The sequence below is a fragment of the Macaca mulatta genome, chromosome 20 (assembly GCF_049350105.2).
Source record: "Macaca mulatta isolate MMU2019108-1 chromosome 20, T2T-MMU8v2.0, whole genome shotgun sequence".
Lineage (NCBI taxonomy): Eukaryota > Metazoa > Chordata > Mammalia > Primates > Cercopithecidae > Macaca > Macaca mulatta.
Genome location: NC_133425.1, coordinates 70,681,094 through 70,704,571, shown reverse-complemented (window position 1 = coordinate 70,704,571; position 23,478 = coordinate 70,681,094). Strand labels below are relative to the sequence as shown.

The window sequence follows — 23,478 nt, the reverse complement described above, 5'->3', positions numbered from 1 at the left end:
GAGTAGCTGGGATTACAGGCATGCGCCACCACACCCAGCTAATTTTTGTATTTTTGGTAGAGACGGGGTTTTGCCATGTTGGCCAGGCTGGTCTTGAACTCCTGACCTCAGGTGATCCACCTGCCTCGGCCTCCCAAAGTGTTAGGATTATAGGCATGAGCCACTGCGCCCAGCCTATAGTAAATTTTTTAAAGTAGTAACTTTCATCATGTACGATTTCATTTTAGAACACTTCCGTCACCCGAAAAGTTCCGTGCTGCCCATTTGCAGTCAGTTCCTGCTCCCATCTTCAGCCCCAAAAGATGGGAGCCCTCCAGACAACCACTGATCTGCTTTCTGTCTCTGTAGATTCGTCTTGTCTGGAAATTTCACTATATAGTGTTTCAGTGTCTATTTTTCCTATAATGGTTTTTTTGTTTGTTTGTTTTTGAGACACAGTCTCACTCACTCAGTCTCACTCACTCTGTCCACTCCAGGTTAGAGTACAGTGGCATGATCTCGGCTCACTGCAACCTCCGCCTCCCACATTCATGTGATTCTCTTGTCTCAGCCTCCCCAGTAGCTTACAGGCGTGTGCCGCCACACCTGGCTAATTTTTGTATTTTTAGTAGAGACAGGGTTTCACCATGTTGGACAGGCTGATCTCGGGCTCCTGACCTCAAGTGATCTGCCCACCTCGGCCTCCCAAAGTGCTGAGATTATAGGTGTGAGCGACTGTGCTCCCTATAAGGTGTTTTTGAAGTTCTTCCAAAAATGAATGAATGAAGATCTTTGGGGAACTCATCAGTTTCCCATTTGTTAGTGTTGAGCAGTTCTGGACAATTGCCAGAAGACAGATGTCTTCTTGTGTAGTATATATCAATAATTCATTCCTTTTTTTGGCTAAATATTCTATTTTATAGATATACCACATTATACTTATCCCATCCATCAGTTGATGGACACTGGGTTGTTTTTACTTTTTGGCTTTTTGAATAATGCTGCTGTGAACATTTTGTGTACAGGTCTTTATGTGGACATGTTTTCATTTTCTAGGGTTAATACCTAGGAATGAAATATGCTGACTGGTAAATTATTTTCAAATAAATTTTAAGGAATTGCTCATTGTTTTCCAAAGTGGTCACACCATTTTACATTCCTGCCAGCAGTGCATGAGGGTTCCCATTTGTCCACTTCGTCATCAACAGCTGGTAGTGTTGGCCTTTTTGATCTAGCAGATGGGTAGTGGTACTTCATTGTATTTAATTTGCATTGCCTTAATGCCAAATGATGTTGAGTAACTTTTCATGTGCGTACTGGCCACTTGTGTATCTTCTCTGATGAATTATGAGTTGTATATCTTCTTTGTTTTTTTGTTTGTTTTTTGAGACAGGGTTTCACTGTATTGCCCAAGCTGGAGTATAGTGAGGTATAGTGGCCTTGAACCCCTGGCCTCAAGTGATCCTCCCACCCTAGCCTCCTGAGTAGCTAGTACTACAAGCACAGGTTACTATGCCTGACTGTGTATCTTACTGAGTTGGGGCTTCCTCCCTCACTTTCCAGCTGTTCTGACAGCCAGACTTAGTCGTCTCCTTAACCCATGGAGAAGCATCTTTCTGCTTAAGTTTTAGTCCCTCTGTGCCACAGAGACTGACTAATCTCACACAGTCCGTCCCCTTCTCTCAAAGGTTGAATCCACTCCAATTTCTGCCTGGCTTTGGTTGCTCTCCAGTGCCTTCAAATAGGCAAGAATTTTCTATATATTGGCCAGAGTATATGGTTGTTATCTGTGTGAGGGAGGGTTAGTCCCAAAAACTGCTTTGTTACTATGTTATTCCATTTAATAATAGCTTCTCTTTTGACTCAGTACAGATGTGTTTAACCTTGCCATTCAACTTCAGTTATCACATAAAAGTTATAATTACTTTCTGATTTGTAAGATGTTTATGGGCTTGGAGTAACTCCACATATTAATATACCAAATATTTAAGATGCTATGGAAAAACAACTAGCCATTCACCGTGGTGAAATTTGTTTTGTGTTGATAGCCAAATAATCCACAACACATTATAGCCACCGATAAGTAACTTGATTTCCTTATCAGCATCCATCTATTTAAAATACACTAAAAAACATCTCCCAAAATGATGCAGTTAATGACCAGTGTTTAGCACTTGACATACATTTATAAATGTTTAGTGGTTCTCAAACTCTTTGGTCTTAGGACTTCTTTACATCCATATCAATGATTGAGGACTCCAAAGAGCTCTTAATACCTACTGATATTTACAGTAGTAGAAATTAGGCCGGGCGCGGTGGCTCAAGCCTGTAATCCCAGCACTTTGGGAGGCCGAGACGGGCGGATCACGAGGTCAGGAGATCGAGACCATCCTGGCTAACACGGTGAAACCCCGTCTCTACTAAAAAATACAAAAAACTAGCCGGGCGAGGTGGCGGGCGCCTGTAGTCCCAGCTACTCGGGAGGCTGAGGCAGGAGAATGGTCTAAACCCGGGAGGCGGAGCTTGCAGTGAGCTGAGATCCGGCCACTGCACCCCAGCCTGGGCGACAGAGCAAGACTCTGTCTCAAAAAAAAAAAAAAAAAAGAAATTAAAACTGAGAAATTTAAAACTTTAACTTATTTTCAAATAACAGTGGTAAACTCATTACATGTTAACATAAATAGCATATTTTTGTGAAAAATAAGTATATTTTCCAAAAAAAAAAAAATGTCGTGAGAAGAGTGGCATTGTTTTACATTTTTACAAATCTTTTAAATATCTGTCTTAATTGAAGATAGCCGACTCTGCATCTTCTCACATTGCATTAGCTGTCAGAGCAATAATACCATACCATCACCTACCATGTAGCCTCTGGAAAAATCCACTTGTGACAGAATACAAGAGAAAAAGGCAAATAATGTCTTCATGTTGTTATGAAAATAGTTTTAACCTTTTCAGCTCCCTGAAAGTATCTCCCGTCTCTCTGGGGTCCCTGAACCACACTGAGAACTGCAGGTTTAACATATCTCTGGAAGGATACTCAAGCAACTAAGAACAGTGTTTATCTTGGGGAAAGGGGAATTTGGCAGTTAAAAGACAGCAAAGGGTAGAATGGAGGCTTATTTTAAAATACCTTTTGAGTATTTTACTTGGTACATTGAAAGTGAATTGTTAAATAAAGCCCTTATCTTCCTTCTGGCAGAAAGGTGCTTAAAGTAATTGTTTTTGTTTTTGTTTTTTAATTTCACTTTAGACACATAGATCTAGAGGGGAGAAGTACCTCAGAGGACACATCTCCAATCTACATTAGGTTCCCACTGGCATGAACCTTCATAGCCCCTAATTATTTTCTGTAGCACTTACCTCAACTTATAATTGTATGGCTGTGTGTTTGTGTGTGTGTGTGTGTGTGTGTGTGTGTGTCACCTCTTTTCTCTCCCACTAAACTATTACCTGAGGGCATGAATCAAATCTGTTTTGCTCACTATTCTCAGTTCAGTACTTGGTTCATAATAGTTTGTTAGTAAGTATTTATTGAATTAATGAATGAGGATCTTTGGGAAACTCCTACCAATTTCCTGTGTCAGTACTGAGCAGTTCTGGACAGTTGCCAGAAGACAGTTCTTGACCAAACACCTTTTTTTGCGTAGATAAAAATGCTTCTTGGCCGGACATGGTGGCTCACACCTGTAATCACAGCACTTTGGGAAGCCAAGGTGGGTTGATCATTTGAGGTCAGGAGTTTGAGACCAGCTTGACTAACATGGTAAAACCCCATCTCTATTAAAAATACAAAAATTAGCTGGTGTGATGGCGGGCACCTGTAATCCCAGCTACTCGGGAGACTGAGGCAGGAGAATCCCTTGAACCCAAGAGGCAGAGGTTGCAGTGAGCCGAGATTGCACCACTGCACTCCAGCCTGGGTGACAGTGCAAGACACCATCTCAAAAAAAAAGAAAAGATGCTTCTTGCATTTGTTCTCATTCCTCTTAGACTGTGCACTAGACGATCCGTAAATATTAATAATCCATTTAGGAGTGTCACGAGAGGGGATGGCAAAATGCTTGTTTTTTTTTTTTTTTTTTTTTTTGGGTGCTCAGACTTTCATACATTAAGTCTTTTTACTATTTCAAAGAATTCTTTGTCATTCTTTGGTTGTTCCATTTTTCTGTAGAAAAACAAAATAGTATTTTTTTCTTAAGACCCTATTGGATTTGTCAAACCTGACTCCAGTGCCAGGATAAAGAGCATTATACTAACAACACTTACTTGTGTCTGAATGAAGTTGGCCAAATGCTTACATCTGTTTCCTGGTGGTGATTCTTTCAGTATTCTCAGTTCACATACCACTGGGTCGTCAGAAGACAAGTATCTGGATTTCAGAGCCAACAGTTTGCTTTTAAGCTGCAAGGCCCTCCATTGCCGTAAGATCTGCCACTGCCATAATAACAAAACCTCAGCTGGAACTTGTGCTGCAGCCATTGAGGTCTGTTCGTAGACCTCCTGCTCTCGCTTCTGGTTCCATGTAATATTGTTTATAAAAAGAATTAGCATCTGTTCTGTGTAAAACAACACTGTGGGGCAGAAGCTTTGCAGTCAGTAGTAAGAGGGGCCACTGCGAACTACAGTTTCATTGTAAAGCAAATTCTTTTCCCTCTTAGGAAATAGAAATTTAACTTAAGCTTGCTTTTATAACAACTGAAGGGGCTTTGCAGACGCTGCCGCCGAGGAAAGTCTTGTACTACTAGCCATGGTCAACCTTACCATGTTCTTCGACATTGCCGTCGACGGCGAGCCCTTGGGCCGCGTCTGCATCGAGCTGTTTGCAGACAAGGTTCCAAAGACAGCAGAAAATTTTCGTGCTCTGAGCACTGGAGAGAAAGGATTTGGTTACAAGGGTTCCTGCTTTCACAGAATTATTCCAGGGTTTATGTGTCAGGGTGGTGACTTCACACGCCATAATGGCACTGGTGGCAAGTCCATCTATGGGGAGAAATTTGAAGATGAGAACTTCATCCTAAAGCATACAGGTCCTGGCATCTTGTCCATGGCAAATGCTGGACCCAACACAAATGGTTCCCAGTTTTTCATCTGCACTGCCAAGACTGAGTGGTTGGATGGCAAGCATGTGGTCTTTGGCAAAGTGAAAGAAGGCATGAATATCGTGGAGGCCATGGAGCGCTTTGGGTCCAGGAATGGCAAGACCAGCAAGAAGATCACCATTGCTAACTGTGGACAACTCGAATAAGTTTGACTTGTGTTTTATCTTAACCACCAGACCATTCCTTCTGTAGTTCAGGAGAGCACCCCTCCACCCCATTTGTTCGCAGTATCCTAGAATCTTTGTGCTCTTGCTGCAGTTCCCTTTGGGTTCCATGTTTTCCTTGTTCTCTCCCATGCCTAGCTGGATTGCAGAGTTAAGTTCATGATTATGAAATAAAAACTAAGTAACAATTGTCAAAAAAAAAAAAAAAAAAAAAAAACTCAAGGAATGAAGAGCAAAGAGTAGTGTTCTAGAAGGTACCTTAACTTACAGCTTGTGTTGTAGGTCGAGATTGGCTGCATTATGATGTTACATGGTTTCTTGAGCTATGGTGAGCATATTTTCCAAACCAAAAATCAACACACCTATTCTGACAATATTTTTTAAAGTCAAATGTAATTATACATTTAGAAGTAAAATTAAAAGTTGAGACTGTCCAGGAAAACCCAGAACATAGGGATGCCTTGCCTGGAAGACAGGAATTTGACTCCTTAAAGGAGGAGTATGCTGAACTTTAAACTTCACTCCACTGGCCTTTGAGCACAGTGTTGATATCAGCCCTCCTACAGCTGCAGCTGGGCCCCGCCTCTCTGCCTAAAGTAGGATGCAACACCATAGGCCATAGGCAAGACCACTGATCTGTATGGAGACTTGATTTTTAGTATAAAGGATATTTTTTGCCTGGCCTTGAAGACTGTAGGGCAGACATGGAAAAGGAGATGACAGTACTGACCCAGGACTGTCCCATCTGACATATTACCCAATTTGTGTAGATCTTGCAATCTAGGAACTAGCAAGCATTCGATTGCGGGAAAAGCATCTCCCAGTGAATAACTTCATTGAATTCTTGGGTTTTTCTGAGTTCCTTCATTTTGTACAAATGACTTCCTGTAGGTATGGGAATTATTGGTCAAGATAGGCTCTTTTGCTTTGTTTTCCTGAGGCCATGCTTTCAGCTCATGCCATAGCTGCTTACTGCAGAATAGGAGAAGGAAGAGAGCGAAAAATAATAAAAAATACTTCTGAAAACAAATACAAGGAAACCTGCGACCCAAAGAGGAAACAGACATTGAGAAATTCAAAAAGAAACCAGACAAGGAGAGAACATGTTCATGTGTTCAGAGTTGTTTTCTACAGTTTATTTATGGAGGGTACAAGTGCCTTTTGACAGTTCTATTGTGTGTTGTAAAACAACTTTTTTTTATTCTTTGAGCTTTTTACATGGTTATCCCTTCCTAAGTTGATTTTTGTGTTTTTTTGTTTTGTTTTTCTTTTTGAGACAGAGTCTTACTCTGTTGCCCAGGCTGGAGTGCAGCGGCACAATCTCAGCTCACAGCAACCTCCATCTCCCAGGTTCAAGTGATTCTTGTGCCTCAACCTACTGAGTAGCTGGGATTATAGGCGTGCGGCACCATGCTCGGCTAATTATTGTATTTTTAGTATACGTGGGGTTTCACTGTGTTGGCCAGGATGGTCTTGAACTCCTGACTTCAAGTGATCCACTTGCCTCAGCCTCCCAGAGTGCTGGGATTACACGCATGAGCCACTGCACCCGGCTTTAAGCTTAAACAGTGTCTGGCTTGCCTGGGTGCAGTGACTCATGCCTGTAATCACAGCACTTTGGGAGGCCAAGGCAGGTGGATCACTTGAGGCCAGAAAATCAAGAGCAGCCTGGCCAACCTGGCAAAATCCCATCTCTACCAAAAAATACAAAAATTAGCCGAGTGTGGTGGTGCACACCTGTATTCGCAGCTACTGCAGAGGCTGAGGCAGGAGAATCACTTGAACCCAGGAGGTGGAGGTTGTAGTAAGCTAAGATCACACCACTACACTCCACCCTGGGCCACAGAGTAAGACCCTGCTTCAGAAAAAAAGAAAAGAAAAGAAAATTGGTGAATGAGTGGAATGTTTGAAAGGATAGCCAAAAATGTGTCTTAACATTGGGTGATGTTTCTAGAGATGGTGTGGAAGATTAACTGCTGTTTCTTACTATTTCTTTTTAAAAAAGAATTCTTATGTGAATCTTTTTAACATCTTACCTGTAATATTTTTATGGTTTGTTTAATGGTCAGTTGTTGAATTTGTCTTGAAAATTAACGTTGCTTAAATATTACATACAAATTAATTTAACGTGGCTTGTTCTTTTAAGCACTTTAAACATCTTAACAGATAAAAATATAAATACAATTATTAATAAGACTTATTCTGTGTGGTTTGGGGTAAACTAGTGGCAGATTTCCAGTTATCTTGATTTTCAACAATTTCTACTAGAAGGGATTTTATTCAGCCACAGAAAGGTTATTGTTATGTATGCTCTGTTTTTGTCTTTAACTTGTGCTCCCATTGGGAGTTACTGAGATGTAAGAAGAGGGCTAGTATTCCTTTCCATGTGCAAAAACCCATTTTAGACCCTCTGGTGCTAAATTATTTTTACAAAATTAGTTTTGTTTCGGTTTCTTTCAGTTAACCATAGTTATTTTCTTTTTGAAGCTCAGATTGTCATAGATTGGCTAATGGCATTATCTTTGAGCTGATTCCTTTGTCCTTTTGACACTGACTCTGGCAGTCTGAAAAGTATTCTTTTTTTTTTTTTTTTGAAAAGTATTCTTACTTTCTGGCGGTACTAGAAAATACCAGAATGGTCTTTATTGGTTTTTTTGCCCAAGACATGGAGTCATCTCCCATCTAGGTTCCTGGTTCCTTTAGTGGTAGGTAATATTAGAAACCAAAATCTGGGCTGGGCACAGTGGCTCATGCCTGTAATCCCAGCACTTTTTGGGAGGCCAGGATGGGAGGATTGCTTGAGGCCAGAAGTTCAAGACAGCCTGCCCAACATAGTGAGACCCCCTTCTCTACCAAAATTTTAAAAACGAGCACACGTCTGTAGTCCTAGCTATTAGGAAGGCTGAGGCAGGAGGATCATTTTAGCCCAGGAGTTCAAGGCTGCAGTGAGCTAAGAAGGTGCTACTGCACTCCAAACTTTAGCCTGGGTGACAGAGTGAGACCCTGTCTCAAAAAGAAAAACACACAAAATCTGGGTTCAAGGAAACTCACGAAGGGTGGTGATCAGTAAAACTTCTGTTGTTGCTGTTAAACTAATTTTAGTGACAACTTTATTATTTTTTTAATTACAAGATATTTTCTACATGCAAAAAATATAAATCAGACACCCATGCACTTATTACCCAGCCTTCTTTACATCTCCTTTCATCCCGAAAGAGGAAAGTAACCACCATATTAAATTTTTTATCATTCTCTTCTTCTTCTTCTTCTTTTTTAAGACAGAGTGTTGCTCTGTCACCCAGGCTGGAATGCAGGGGCGCAATCTTGGCTCACTGCAACCTCTGCCTCCTGGGTTCAAGAGATTCTCCTACCTCAGCCTCCCAAGTAGCTGGGATTACAGGTGTGTGCCACCACGCCCAGCTAAATTTTGTATTTTTAGTAGAGATGGGGTTTCACCATGTTGGTCAGGGTGGTCTTGAACTCCTCAAGTGATCCACCCACCTCGGCCTTCCAAAGTGCTGGGATTACAGGCATGAGCCACTGTGCCCGGCCTCTTATTTTCCTTTATAGTTTTTTTTTTCTTTTTTTTACCACTTATGCGAGTACCCCTAGATAGTTGTTATTTGAATTTGCTTGTTTTTGAACTTGAAATAAATGCCATCTCGCAGCATGTATTTTTCTGTGACTGACTTTTCACTTTACGTTATTTTGAGATTTATGTTGATGCAGTAGCACAGTAGCATCCACTGCTTTATTATAGTTTGTTGTATGAATATGCCACAATTTTTGTGTTTTCCTGCATTATTTCTAGTTTTTTGCTATTGGAAAAATACTGCTGTGGACATTCCCATACATGCTTTTTTGTGCATATGTGTAGGGGTTTCTCCAGGTTGCCATGTTTGCAAAGTGTTTTTACATGAGCCCATAGTAAGAAATATAGTTTCATCATGACTCCAATATACCCACACACACTAACCTACACATGACTGAAACAAAAATTTTATTATACTTAATGTATAATAAAATGAAATGCAGTACTTAGTGTAATGAGGTAAAAATATAACACTATTTCATTAAAATATGGCTATGATCCTCTAAATTGATTTGGGACCCATTGAGTAACAACCAGCAATGTGCAAAACTACTGTAAGAACGAAGTTGCTGGCCGGGTGCGGTGGCTCAAGCCTGTAATCCCAGCACTCTGGGAGGCCGAGGCGGGCGGATCACGAGGTCAGGAGATCGAGACCATCCTGGCTAACACGGTGAAACCCCGTCTCTACTAAAAAAAAATACAAAAAACTAGCCGGACAAGGTGGCGGGCGCCTGTAGTCCCAGCTATTCGGGAGGCTGAGGCAGGAGAATGGCGTAAACCCGGGAGGCGGAGCTTGCAGTGAGCTGAGATCCGGCCACTGCACTCCAGCCCGGGCGACAGAGCGAGACTCCGTCTCAAAAAAAAAAAGAACGAAGTTGCTGGCTGTAGAATACGTTTAAATGTTAACCTAAAAAGATTATGTTGATTTGTTTTTCAAAGTGGTTGAACTAGTCTTAACATCAGGTGAGAGTTCCTATTGTCCCGATCCTTGCTGTTGGCAGGCTCTTCTGAGGGTCTCATGGGTATAAAATGGCATGTCCTAGAGTTTGAATTTGTATTTTCCCATTACTAGTTGGATTAGCTAGTGAGGAGACAGGAAGCACAGGTGGTATTACAGTGTAGTGGTAGAGGTACGCACATGGTGTTTGTGAAAACTAGAGATTAAAGCACCTCCCTGATCCTGGGGCAGTCAGGGAGAGTTCTACAAATAAGGGCTTTCAGAAGGTTGCTATAAGAAGGCGTTTAGAATTTCAGAAGTCATTTCTGACCTGAGTTCTTCCTAGGTAAAATTCTTTCTACTATTAGAGTATTCTGTGGTGTTTATCTAATACAAGGTAAATTGGAACTCTTTTCTTGGATCTTGAGAGAGGTCTTTGAATATCTGATGAAAATTATGGACTTGCCTCCCAGAAAAATATTGTGCGTGTGTGTGTGTGTTTGTGTTTGTGTAAATTTGACATAAAATTTCAGCATGTTCTTGGTCATTCTAGGACCTTCCAGGGAGTGGATAGTCAATGAAAAGTTCCCAAGGACTCTTAACAAAAGAGACGGCTATTACTTTGTTATATCTAAGTCTGGGTTATTTACTCTGCTGGCTTGAGACCTCTGCCCCCACACCCCTCAACGTAGTAACCTTCCATAGACATTCCATATGGCCTGCAGCTTTGCATTGGTGGCAGAATTGAGTTGGTGTCCATCATGGGTCCCCAACATAGAGAGCGATGTGTCACAGAGCCATGAGTCACAGAGCTAACATTAGGAATTTGTCACAACCAACAAAAATGAAGCTGGAAGCAACTAGCAAAAGAAAGACCCTAAGACCACCCAGATAGAGTAGATGGGATGCTTGTTTTCCCTACGTATGAAATGGTAGATTGAACCAATTTTATTTATGTCTTAATGGACAGGTTAATCCAGTAGCCTTGAGGCCTTGGTGACACCTTGGTAACTGATAAGAGTTACGTGGACTCCAGATATACACAACCTAATTTGTCCATGCTACTGATACAGCTAATAGGTGGTTATAATTTCACATCTGTAAATTGATCTTAAAACAAAATTTGTTTATGCTTTCTTTATCTGCCACAAGAATCTTTCAGCTGTTTTCCCTAAGGCTTCTTTTATTCATCTCATGCCAGGTTTTAGAGTCTGTCCCACTGCTTTGGTCCAAGGAACTTTATTCACTACAAGCAGTTTGACTCAATACCCAGTCAGGGCATGACACTTAATTAGATGCAATACTGTCTTCTGAGATGCCCCTAGCTCTTCCCCACCTTCCAGCTGAGTCCACAAGTCTGAAATAAAGCTGTATTATAAGGACTCTTGTGTTCACTTTCTGACATTACCTCCCTCCAGAAGCGATCTTTTGATTTGTTAAGAGGTATGTGTGGGTAAGTCACAAAACCAAGTATTCCAATCTCTATTGGGAGTTAAGTGTTTTAACAGGTAGAAAGTATACATGATTCAACCAAGCAGAAAGCTGTTGTCTCTCAGTGGATCATTTTCAGCTTTCTTTGGAGAGTTGCCATTAGCAATGCAAATGTTAAGTTTGATAGCACAACAAATAAAACACTGAAAACTATAGATGTTACTTATAAAACACTGGTACTCAAAGAAATTGAGTTTGGTCAAGAAGACAGTGAAACGTTTCCCTGTTGGGCCGGAGGCTGTTATCGTTTTGCTCTGAATTCAAAACCTGATATGTCTCCAAATTTGCTTAGGGCTGTTATCCTGGAAAATAGAATCTGATAGAAGGCGAGCACTGGTACTTAGTGCAAGGTGGAGGTGATCATGGTTAGGACAATTGCATACAGGTTATGACTACATTGGAGTCTCAGGAAAGATTGGTTTACTGATTTGGCAAATCCGAGGCATGAGTTTTGGGTGGTTTTGTTGTTTTGTCTTATTTTTCCATCCTTTAAGAGTCTTAGGGGAAAACAACATCATTGAATAGACTGACTAAAAATTCAGCACTTAATCTGCTTCACAGCATATTAACCTCTGCAGAGCTTTGCTATTTTGGAACCAGAGGTGTGAATTATTCTCTGTTAATAAGAATCTGGCTTTCTTTTCTTATTGGAAAAGAGGCTCATGTGCATGTTACTCTGACTCAGTAGTTCTCAAACTTTTTGTTCTCAGGATCTCTTTACACTCTTCAAAATTATTGACTGGATTATAACTGTTGTTATTTATAGTATAAGAAATTAAAATAAACTAGTATATTTTTAAAATCTAGAATAGCATTGTGATTTTGTAAATTTCTTTAATGTCTGGCTTAATCGAAGATAGCTGGAGTGTCAGATCTTCGTTTCCATTCAGTCTGTTTTAATCAGTTGTTTTGGCTGAATTATATGAAGAAAATTTACTCTCACTCAGATATGTAGTTGGAAAAGGAAGGAGTATTTTAATAGCTGTTTTTGATAATTTTGATTATCCTTTAGTGATACTACACCAAAATGTGAACAGTGATGTAACAGCATGCATTCAAAACTACTGGTTACTGGGTTATACAGCTCTTCTAACGTTGACTACTTTCATTAGACCTTCTCAACAAGTCACATTCATTAATATCAGTGCCAATCAGAAACGTCTTTACAGGGAAGCTGTTTAGTTCACGGTGGTAGGCAACAAGTTTTCCAAAATTCTAAAGCTCAGAATTTATCACTGCCAACAGATACTGTCAGGTCTTGGACAGACAGACATTGTTCAGTTTCGAGAAAAGAGAAAATGTCTGTCAAATACTTAAGTATGAATAACTATAGTTTATCTGCCAGTCATTTTTTCAGGTAAAAATGGTATTCATGAGGAAAAGTAGATAATTCAACTTGCAATTCAGTTGTGCAAATGGAGTCCTGGAGACTCCCACTCTTGGCAGAAGTGCTTATGATCACTTTCATTTTCATAAAAAATAGTTACAAGATACCTAGTTAAGAATCAAGATTTAATAAATTACCTCATTTTATGTAAAATATTTATTTTACTTAATAACTTGCTGCTTCATTCTTTTTTTAATAAAAAACTTTAGAATAATGTTGTATTGAATATCTGAAGAGATTATTATGTCAGAAAAGCTGCTAAAATGACATGGAGAGTTCCCATATGTAGACGTGCCTCATCTGATGGCACTGTGCTTTACTGTGCTTCACAGATACTCTGTTTCTTACAAATTGAAGGTTTGAGTTGAGCATGTCTACCAGTGCCATTTTTCCAGCAGCTTGTATTTACTTCATGTCTCTGTCCTATTTTGGTAATTTTCATAATATCTCAAATTTTGTCATTATTATTATTATGGCCATCTGCAACCAGTAATCCTTACTGGTACTATTGTAATTGTTTTGGAGCACCATGAGCCACACCCACATAGGATAGCAAACTTAATTGGTAAATGTTGTATTCCCTGAGACAAAACAATATTGAAATTAGGCTAGTTAGTAACCCTACAGTGACCTCTAAGTGTTCAAGTAAAAAGAAGAGTCACATCTCTCACTTTAAATCAAAAGCTAGAAATGATTTAAGGTTAGTGAGAAAAGCATGTTGAAAGCCAAGACAGGCTAAAAGCTAGGCCTCTTGTACCAAACAGTTAGCCAAGTTGTAAATGCAAAACAAAAGTTACTGAAGGAAGCTAAAAGTGCTACTCCGGTGAACATACAAATGATAAAGTGAAACAGCTTTATTGCTGATCTGAAGACAGTTTGAATGGTCTGAATAAGAAGATCAAACCAACCACACAACATTCCCTTAAGCCAAAGCCTAATTCAGAGTAAGGGCCTAACCCTTCAATTCTGTGAAGGCTGAGGGAGGAGAGAAAGCTGCAGGAGAAAAGTTTGAAGTTAGCAGAGGTTGTTCATGAGATTCTTCCCTTAGAAAGAAGCTGTTTCACCAGCTGCAGGAGCTTACACCTGTAACCCCAGCACTTTGGAAGTCGAGGCAGGTGGATCACTTGAGGTCAGGAGTTTGAGACCAGCCTGGCCAGTATGGTGAAACCCCATCTCTACTAAAGATACAAAAAATTAGCTGGTCATGGTGGCATGTATCTGTAATCCCAGCCACTCAGGATGCTGAGGCAGGAGAATCGCTTGAACTCGGGAGGTGGAGGTTGCGCTGAGCTGAGATTGCGCCACCACACTCCATCCTGGGTGACAGGGTGAGACTTCGTCTCAAAAAAATAAAAACTAGCCGGGCGCGGTGGCTCATGCTTGTAATCCCAGCACTTTGGGAGGCCGAGGCAGGTGGATCACCTGAGGCGGGAGTTCAAGACCAGCCTGACCAACATGGAGAAAACCCGTCTCTACTAAAAATACAAAATTAGCCGGGGTGGTGGCACATGCCTGTAATCCCAGCTACTCGGGAGGCTGAGGCAGGAGAATCGCTTGAACCCGGGAGGCGGAGGTTGCGGTGAGCCGAGATCGCGCCATTGCACTCCAGCCTGGGCAAAAAGAGCGAAACTCTGTCTCAAAAAAAAAAAAAACCTAAAAATAAATAAAGTAATTTTAAAAAAGAAAGAAGCTGTTTCCGGGCTGGTTGAGGTGGCTCACGCCTGTAGTCCAAGCACTTTGGGAGGCCAAGGCGGGTGGATCACTTGAGGCAAGAAGTTCAAGACCAGCCTGGCCAACATGGCAAAGCCCATCTCTACTAAAAATACAAAAATTAGCCAGGCATGGTGGTACACGACTGTAGTCCCAGCTACTTGGGAGGCTGAGGCAGGAGAATTGCTTAAACCTGGGAGGCGGAGGTTGCAGTGAGTCGAGATCATACCACTGCACTCCAGCCTGGGCAACAGAGCAAGACTCTGTCTCCAAAAAAAAAAAAAAAAAAAAAAAGAAAGCAAGCAAGCAGCTGTTTCCATAACATGGAAGTACAAGATGAAGCAGCAAGTTCTGATACGGAAGCTGTAGTAAGTTATTCAGAAGATTTAGCTAAGATAATTGATGAAGGTGGCTGCACTAAACAACAGATTTTCAGTGTAAATGGAACAGCCTTTTCTTTTTCCTTTCTTCTTCTTATATTTTTTAAACAGCTTTCTGTTGGAAGAAGATGCCATCTAGGACTTCTGTTAGCTCAGAAGGAGAAGTTAATGCTTGGCTTCAAAACTTCAACTGATAGGCTGGCTCTCTTGTTAAGGGCTAATGTAGCTGGTGACTTAAAGTTGAAGCCAGTGCTCATTTGCCATTCTAAAAATCCTAAGACCCTTAAGAATTATAATCTACTCTGTGTTTTTTAAGTGAAACAACAAAACATAGATGACAGCACATCTGTTTCCAGCATAGTTTCCTGAATATTTTAACCCCACTTTTGAGACATCCTGCTCAGACAGAAAGATTCCTTTCAAAATGTTACTGCTCATTGACAATGTACCCAGTCACCCATGTACTCTGATGGATGTGTACAAGAAGATTAATGTTGTGTTGTTTACTGTTAACATCCATTCTGCAGTCCATGGATCAAGGAGTAATTTCAGCTTTCAAGTGTTACTTGTTTATTTGTTTATTTTCACTCCTGGCAAACTGTGATGGTCTTACTACTTAAGAAATATATTTAATAAGGCTATAGCTGCCATAGATAGTGATTTCTCTGATGAATCTGGACAGAGTTTATTGAAAACCTTCTGGAAAGAGTTCACTATCCTAGATGCCATTAAGAACATCTGTGATTCACGGGAGGAGGCCAAAGTATCCACAGGAACAGGAGTTTAGAAGAAGTTTATTCCAACCCTTATGGGTAACTTTGAGGGGTTCAAGACTTCAGTAGAGGAAGTAACTGCAGATATGATGTAAATATCAAGAGAGCTGCTATGAGAAGTAGAGCCTGTATTAGTCCATTCTCACGCTGCTATGAAGAAATAGCCAAGACTGAGTAATTTGTAAAGAAAAGAGATTTAATTGACTCACAGTTCCGCATAGCTGGGGAAGCCTCGGGAAACTTACAGTCATGGCGGAAGGCACCTCTTCACAGGGTGGCAGTAGAGAGAATGAGTGCAAGCAGGGGAAATGCCAGAGGCTTATGAAACCATCAGATCTCAGGAGACTCACTCATTATGACGAGAACAGCATGGCGGAACTGCCCCCATGATTCAATTACCTCCACCTTGTCCTGCATTTGACACGTGGAGATTATTATAATTCAAGGTGAGATTTACATGGGGATACAGAGTCAAACCATATCAGAGCCTGAAGATTTAACTGAATTGCTTCAATTTTATGATAAAACTTTGACAGATGAGGAGTGGCTTCTTATGGATGAGCAAAGAAAGTGGTTTCTTAAGATGGAATCTACTCCTTGTAAAAATGCTGTGAACATTGTTGAAATGACAGCGAAGGATTTAGAATAGTGCATATTTAATTGATAAAGCAACAGCAGGGTTTGAGAGGATTGACTTTAGTTTTGAAAGAAGCTTTACTGTGGGTAAAATGCTATCAAACAGCATTGCATGCTACAGAGAAATCTTTCATGAAAGGAAGAGTCAATGTGACAGACTTCATTGTTGTTTTATTTTAAGAAATTGCCACAACTACCCCAGCCTTCAGCAACCACCACCCTGATCAGTCATCATTCATCAACATTGAAGCTAGACCTTCTACCAACAAAATGATTTTGATTCACTGAAGGCTCAGATGATCATCAGCATTTTTAGCAATATTTTAAAATGAAGATCTGTACATTGTTTTTCTTAGACATAATGCTATTACACACTTAATAGACTACAGTGCAGTGTAAACATAACTTACATATACACTAGGAAATCCAAAAAATTTGTGTGGCTTACTTTACTGTGATATTTGCTTCATTGCTATGGTCTGGAACTGAACCCAAAATATCTCCTAGGTGTGCCTGCCTGCATGTGTCACCCAGCTTTCTCTGATGTTAACATCTTATATTTGGCAGTGGTACATTTGTCAAAATTAAGAGATTAACAATGAGACAGTACTATTATCCAAACTCCACTCTTTATTATAATTTCCCTTTTTCCCACAAGTGTCTTTTAGCATGTTATTCCAGGATCCAGTTCAGGATACCCTGTTGCATTTAAGCAGTAACTTTTAAAACAGCACTTTTTCCCTTTCCCCACCACATTTAAGAAAACAAGTACATTTTAGACTTACAGAAGAGTTGGAAAGATGGAACAGTGAGTGCCATGTACCTTTACCCAACATCTTGCATAGCCATGGTGCATTTGTCACAACTGAGAGACTAACAGTGCTACCACGTTTTTATACATCATGAGGACACTTCTCTTGGAGATACGTCTTGGATTTTTTTTTTTTTTTTTTTTTTGAACACCAAGGCTGTGAGACTCATGCTCATATGACTATAAGGCTGGAGTTAGGCAGACCAGGACTTCACATTCGTCCCTGGCCATATACTGCTGTGTGGTCTCCTTCAACTTCCTTCTCCACAAATGAACAAATGCAGAGCCGTGAGAGAATGTGCGAGTATGTGGCAGGTACTCAGCAAGTAACTACACGTGTTCCTTGACATATGATGGGATTATGTCCCAATAAATGCATTGTAAGTTGAAAATGCATTTAATATACCCAACCTACCAAACATCAAAGCTTGGCCTAGCCTACCTTAAATGTGCTCACAACACTTATATTAGCCTGTAGTTGGACAAAATCATCTAACACAAAGTCTGTTTTATAATCAAGTGTTGATTATCTTATGTAATTTATCAAATACTGTACTGGAAGTGAAAACCAGAATGGGTATATGGGTACTCACAGTAGTTTCTACTGAATGCATATCACTTTCACACCACGATAAAGGCAAAAATTTGTAAGTCAAACCATAGTCAGGGACATAGTCTTTTCTGTTCCCAGAAAAGGGCTTAGAACAGAGATTCAGTAAAATAACAAAAAGCTTTAAAACTGAAGGAGAAAATGGTTTGAAAACTCTGCTAAGGAATTTTTTGTCATTATTTCTTTTAATACCATGGTCCATTTTTAAAATCTACTTCAGTAATTAACCATTATGACTATCACCTGAATTCCTACCTACCCAGCCATATGGTTTTGAAGCAAATCTCAGATATTGTATATAATTTTACCCATGTATTTTTGATATATATCTAAAAATATTTACCCATAAACATTTCAGTATGTATCTCTTCTTTTTAAACATAACTACATACTATTGGCATACCCCAGAAAAAATAATGTCTTCATGATATGACCAAATACCCAGTCAGTGTTTAAATATCTAATTAGTCTAATACGTTTGGTTAATTGTTTACAGTTTGTTTGGATCTATTATGGTCCATACATGGCAGTTGGTTGACACTGTCTCAGTCCTTTTTAATCATCAGATTTCTATTCCATCTTTTTTTTGTTTTTCTACTTGGAATGTATTTGTTGAAGTAACTGAGCTGAAGAAACTGAGGATGTTGCCCACATCCTCATGGGTTTTGCTGGTTACATCCTCATGGTAGAGTTTAACATGTTCCTCTGTCCTGTGTGTTTCTTGTAAATTGGTAGTTTTATCTAAAGACTTGACTAGATTTCAGTTCCACATACATATTTTTTCTTATCAAGACTGTATTAGAGTGATGTTCTATTTTGGGACACATAAAGTCTGGTTTTCTTTTTCTGTGATGTTAGTAGCTGTTGATGATCCTAGATACACTTATGGTTATGAAATGATGGCAGTCTAATTTTATCATTTCTTCATTTATTTGTTATAATGCTTCTAAAGATAATAAATCTCATCTCCTCCTCTGTTTGTTTCCCAATTCATATAGGAAGAAAAATTCTTTTTTTTTTTTTTTTTTAATTGGGTGGTCTTTTTGTTGATTTTTAAGTTCTTTTTTTTTTTTTTTTTTTTTTTGAGACAAAGTCTCACTCTGTTGCCCAGGATGGAGTGCAGTGGCATGGTCTCGGCTCACTGCAACCTTCGCCTCCTGAGTTCAAGCGATTCTCCTGCCTCAGCCTCCCCAGTAGCTGGGACTACAGGTATGCACCACCATGCGTGGCTTATTTTTGTATTTTTGGTAGAGAGGGGGTTTCACCATGTTGGCCAGGCTGGTCTCGAACTCCTGACCTCAAGTGATCCACCCGTCTCAGCCTCCCAGAGTGCTGGGATTACAAGTATGAGCCACAGAGCCCAGCGAATAAATACTTTCATTTACCTTTTCTTTTCTTTTATTTTTTTTTATTTTATTTTTTTTTTTGAGAGACAGAGTCTCACTCTGTTGCCCATGCTGGAGTGCAGTGGTGTGATCTCGGCTGACTGCAACCTCTGCCTCCTGGGTTCAAGCGATTCTCTTGCCTCAGCCTCCTGAGTAGCTGGGATTACAGGCACATGACACCACACCCGGCTAATTTTTGTATTTTTATTTTATTTTATTTATTTATTTATTTATTTATTTATTATTTTTTTTTTTTTTTTTGAGACGGAGTCTCGCTCTGTCACCCAGGCTGGAGTGCAGTGGCCGGATCTCAGCTCACTGCAAGCTCCGCCTCCTGGGTTCACGCCATTCTCCTGCCTCAGCCTCCCGAGTAGCTGGGACTACAGGCACCTGCCACCTCGCCCGGCTAAGTTTTTGTATTTTTATAGAGACGGGGTTTCACTGTGTTAGCCAGGATGGTCTCGATCTCCTGACCTCGTGATCCGCCCGTCTCGGCCTCCCAAAGTGCTGGGATTACATGCTTGAGCCACCGCGCCCGGCCAATTTTTGTATTTTTAATAGAGACGGGGTTTCACCATGTTGGTCAGGCTGGTCTCAAACTCCTGACCTCAAATGATGCACCTCCCTCAGCCTCCCAAGGTGCTGGGCTTATAGGAGTGAGCAACCAAGCTTGGACATTTACCTTTTCGTATCTTTTTTTTTTTTTTTTTTTTTTTTGAGACGGAGTCTCGCTCTGTCGCCCAGGCTGGAGTGCAGTGGCGCTATCTCGGCTCACTGCAAGCTCCGCCTCCCGGGTTTACGCCATTCTCCTGCCTCAGCCTCCCGAGTAGCTGGGACTACAGGCGCCCGCCACCTCGCCCGGCTAATTTTTTTGTATTTTTAGTAGAGACGGGGTTTCGTTGTGTTAGCCAGGATGGTCTCGATCTCCTGACCTCGTGATCCGCCCCTCTCGGCCTCCCAAAGTGCTGGGATTACAGGCTTGAGCCACCGCGCCCGGCCTTCGTATCCTTTTATTTTCCCAATTCATTTAGGAAAGATAAATATTTTTCCTTTCATTTTCAAAATGAGTTGGTACACTAACCTCCGTAGTAACCAATTTGTATTTTTTTATTATGAACTCATGAATTTAAACATTTGATGTTGTTTCAGTCCATTGCAGTCATTATCCTCTTTGATTCTCAAATTGTTTTATATTTGACAAATAAGTTCTTCAAATTAGTAAGTTATTTTGATAGTGACCTTAATAGTTTTTGCTAGCTTCCATGCCTGTATGGCGTAACAAAACATTCCAGGCTCCTTTTGTACATTTCCTGTCCCAGACCTGGCATTAGTCATCTAATCTGGAAGCCCTGCTCTCTTTCTGTGGGAAACATTATTTCAAGACATTAGGGATAAGAGTGCCAGTTGCTACTGAGTTGGTCATTGTTTCAAAGATTTATCAATACATAGAGCAAAGAATTATATTTTGCTTTGTCCTATGTTTATTTCTTCACTTTAGAAACAGTACAGCTACTTCCAAGTCAAGTTTAGAACTCTCAGGTTATCTTAAATCTGCAGCTTCTACCTTCCTAAGAATAAAACACTGGAATGACGAAATGTCACATAAATATCCATTTATTTTATTTCACAATACATACACTCACCTGTTTTATGTATGATTAGTACAAATGGTTTAAATTGGCTTGTTGTGCTTTGTTGTTTTTTTTTTTTTTGCAGTTTTTTTTTGTCATTAGATTTTATTTCATTAGAAATGTATAGTCAAATTTCTGTGTTCTAAAGTCACTTGAAGTAGTTTTTCTGTTTGTAGTAATGTTACCAGTTGGACACATTAGATTCATTTATTTTTGGGAATTGCTTTTGTTTCCATTTAAATTTTTATTTGTCTTGCGTATCTTGGATTAACGGTAGTAGAGCATATATAGTTTTCTCTATTTCATTTGAGAGTTTCCTCATTTATTTCGTTTTCAGATGCAAAGTATTTCATTGTATGAATTACCAGAGTTTGTTCAATTAGTTTTCTTTGATAACATTTGGGTTGCTTCTAGTCTTTTGTTATTACAGTCTTGCAATGAATAGTCTTATGCTTGTATGTTTTTGTGGTTTCTGGCAAGGAGTTCAGTGTAATTTAAGGCTATCCTCTACTTAAGTTATGGCCAATTAAGTGTCTGATTAAATGTCTGTAATAATTTTAAAATAACAATACTTAATTTAAAAGAGCTTATAATACATAATTATTCATTAGAGAAATGCAAATCAAACCACAGTGAGATAATACTTCACACCCAGTAGGATGATTATAATTTTAAAAGATGGAAATAGCAAGTGTTGGCAAGGGTATGGAGAAATTGAAACTCTCATACCTTGCTGGTTGGATGGAGAATGGTGTAGCCACACAGGAAAAAAGTTTGGCAGATTCTCAAAGTTAAACCTAACAATTCTATGCATATACTCACAAAAAATGAAAACATATATCCACACAAAAACTTGCACACGTGTTCATAGCAGCATTATTCATCCAAAAAGTAGAAGTACTCAATGACTTTCAACTGATAAATACAGATGAAGAAAATATATGTCCAAACAGTAGAATGTTATTCAGCTATAAAAAGGAACAAAATACACTTAGCAAACTAGAATAGAAGGAACTTCCTCAATCTGATGAAAAATCCACCACGATATCATACTTAATCATGAAAAACCGAATATTTTTCTACTAAGATAGGAAAAAGACAAGTATGTCTACTCATGCCATCTCTATTCAACTTTGTATTGGAGCTTCTAGCCAGGGCAGTTAGACAAGAAAATGATACAAGAGGCATCCAAATTGGAGAGAAAGGAGTTGAACTATTCACAGATGACATGATCTAATATGTAGAAAATCCTAAACAATCCACTAAATAATGATTAGAACTAATAAACAATTCAGCAAAGTTACAAGATACAAGATCAATATGTAAAAATCAACTATATATATTTTTTAAAGATGGTCTTGCTCTGTCACTCAGGCTGGAGTACAGCAGCACAAACACAGCTCACTGCAGCCTCAACCTGGGGTCAAGCAATCTTTCTGCCTTAGCCTCCCAAAGTGCTAGGGACTATATGTCTTTTGTTTGTTTGTTTTTGACAGAGTCTTGCTCTGTCACCCAGGCTAGAGTCCAGTGGCACGATCCCAGCTCACTGCAACCTCCACCTACCAGGTTCAGGTGATTCTCCTGCCTCAGCCTCCTGAGTAACTGGGATTACAGGCGCCTGCCATCACGCCCGGCTAATTTTTGTATTTGTAGTGGAGATGGGAGTTCACCATTTTGGCCTGGCTGGTCCTGAACTGCACTCAAGTAATCCACCTGCCTTGGCCTCCCACAGTGCCTTGGGATTACAGGTGTGACCCACCACACCCAGCCTAGGAACTATATTTCTGTAAACTAGCAGTGAACCATCCAAAAATGAAATTAAGGAGACAGCCCTGGCAAAGTGGCTTATGCCTGTAATCCTAGCACTTTGGGAGGCTCTAAGAGGCTGAATTGCTTGAGGCCAGGAATTTAAAACCAGCCTGATCAACAGAGTGAGACTCCAACTCTACCAAAAAGCAAACAAAAAAACAAAGTTATCCAGGTGTGGTGGCATGCCCCTTTAGTCCCAGCTACTCAGGGTACTGAGGCAGGAGGATCGCTTGAGCCCAGGAGTTTGAGGCTGCAGTGAGCTGTGATCGTACCACTGTACTCCAGCCTGGATGGCAGACAGCAAGACCCTGTCTCTGAAAACAAAAATTAAATGGAGACAGTTTCATTTACAAAAGCATCAAAAAGAATAGGAATTAGTTTGACAATAGATGTGCACGATTGTTTGCTGAAGTCTACAAAATACTGTTCAAAGAAATTAAATCTGAGTAAAGACATTTAATGTTCATGAATTGAAAGATAATATGGCAACACAGACATGATTCACATAAGAGCTGTATCTTATGATGTGCAAATTATATCAATACAAAAAAAAAGCTTGCAGTAAATAATTACTGCAGTAAAATTTGAATTTTAAAAATATAGGGCCAGGCGCGGTGGCTCACGCCTATAATCCCAGCACTTTGGGAGGCCGAGGTGGGCGGATCACGAGGTCAGGAGATCGAGACCATCCTGGCTGAAACGGTGAAACCGCGTCTCTACTAAAAATACAAAAAATTAGCCAGGCGTGATGGTGTGTGCCTGTAGTCCCAGCTACTGGGGAGGCTGAGGCAGGAGAATGGCGTGAACCTGGGAGGCGGAGCTTGCAGTGAGCCGAGCTGAGATCGCACCACTGCACTCCAGCCTGGGTGACAAAGCGAGACTCCATCTCAAAAAAAAAAAAAAAAAAAAAATTATAAAGTGAGCCGAAAGAGGAAAAAACAACTTATGGTCTACTGCAGGTTTTTAATATTAAATGAGCATTTCTTTCCCATTCAAGATGAGCCACAAAAGCAGAGCCCAGGAAATTTTAGGCTTTGGGCTTAAAATTGATTTTTTTGTTTCTTGTTTTTAAATTTTATTT

At 40.0% G+C, this 23,478-nt stretch overlaps 1 protein-coding gene and 1 pseudogene across 2 annotated transcripts in view; both read left to right on the top strand.

The window, feature by feature from the left end:
• Window positions 1-23,478, top strand: part of CFDP1 (craniofacial development protein 1) — a 151,396-nt gene that overhangs the window by 74,258 nt on the left and 53,660 nt on the right.
• On the top strand, window positions 4,689-5,456 carry LOC100427058 (peptidyl-prolyl cis-trans isomerase A pseudogene; annotated as a pseudogene). The gene has a single exon (XR_001441814.3). The product of XR_001441814.3 is annotated as a peptidyl-prolyl cis-trans isomerase A pseudogene (transcript).